We start from the raw sequence: 1,627 nt of genomic DNA, 5'->3' as shown, positions 1-1,627 counted from the left end.
ATTCTTCTAGTTTTGTTATGGGGACAACAATTATGTTCCCTTATCTTGCTGTCGCGTGCGGGACGGATGATGGCGGTGGACACGAGCGTCATTAAGAGCTCGAACCCTAACCACAAGAACGGCAGCGGGGGGGACCCCGACTCGGCGGGCCGCCGTGCCTGATGGGAAGCTGCGCGAAGGTACAAGATCAAATCGAGATTTTGATTCCATATTAGGTACATGTTAGAATGTATTTCGATGGGTTTAAGGATAAGGACACCAGACATATCCGCGTGAGGAAAGTGCATGATGGGAGTCACTTGAAGAACTGCTAACAAAGAGCACACATCAAAGAGGGAAGCAAAAAGACATTCGCACTATAGCAACAACAACAACAACAACAAAATTGCAAAGGGAGCATTTATGATCCATTTAAACAAGTACAGTTGAGATTGAGCTGGAATAGCCAGATCGCTCTGATAGTGAAATAGAGAGGGACACAAAATTTTCTTTCTTTCTCTTTTCAAGTCAATTCTAATTTAATGAAGTACCATGCCAAACAAATTCGCTTTGATACTTCAACCGCCGAACGGTTAAAGGTCGATCTCGACTACAATGCTGTATTTGGAAAAGTAAGTGTTTGCACCAAAAAGTGATCAGATTGTCGATATGGATAGACGCGTAAATAAAGTGCAGATGTCATCAAGCATGCGATTCATTATTGACGATCGTAGCGATAGGATCCATATCGGTATCTGTCCACATTGGTGATTACTGCCGATCGGTTGTCGATATACGATCAATAAAATTGATAAATTGTCAAGGAGTCGGGGTAAAGCTGAAAGCATAAAGAGCACCAAAATACGATTATGAGTTTGAAGTTGCTAGAAAACAAAGTGATTGATTTCATGGAGCAACAAACACATTTTCAAAAAGAAGTAACCGTTCGGAAACGAGATAATAGCATCGTGAAAGCCTGGGTATAAAATTTCCGGAGATGGAGGAATAGGGATATATCTGCTGAAAAATTGCTCGGGGGCAGTTATAGCACAACCACTATAAATGCCATCGATTATTCCCTAGAAGCCCCATGCACAAATCTACAAATTCACCTATCTTTTCGGCTATATTTTGCTTTCATGCTTTGTACTTTTAATTTCCAAACTAGTGTCGTCGATCGAATTCTAGCGTGTTTCTTAGCTGTTGCTTTCGAATTTGCGTTGTTGATTAAATTCCCATGTGTATCTATATTTGAAGTGTTGCGTGGTCAATTAAATTCTAACCTAACATTTTTAGGTCCTCAAACTTTGTCATAAAATAAATTGGGGTTTAATTTGTTTAAGTTCAGTTCCGCTGAAGTAGCTGTACTTTCCACGCCTTATCGCCGGTCATATTCGAACACGGTTTGTGCTTATATAGTTTTGTTTGAAGCAAAATTATCGAATTTCTTATTACCTGTGATATTTCGTTTCTGGAGTGGTCACAAAACATACATCCTTTAATTAGAAAAAATAAAGAACGACTTTCGGTTTAAGATATTTCGTCGCGGGAAAAATTCTGGAAGACGAGAAATGAAAGTTTCCGATGAAAATTGAGAAAATAACATTTTTGTGAGGACACAGCCATCCTTCGCCATCCCATCAACATG

Source organism: Rhodamnia argentea, chromosome 8, assembly GCF_020921035.1.
Source record: "Rhodamnia argentea isolate NSW1041297 chromosome 8, ASM2092103v1, whole genome shotgun sequence".
In the NCBI taxonomy this organism is placed as follows: Eukaryota; Viridiplantae; Streptophyta; class Magnoliopsida; order Myrtales; family Myrtaceae; genus Rhodamnia; species Rhodamnia argentea.
Note: the sequence above shows the minus strand (reverse complement) of the source record.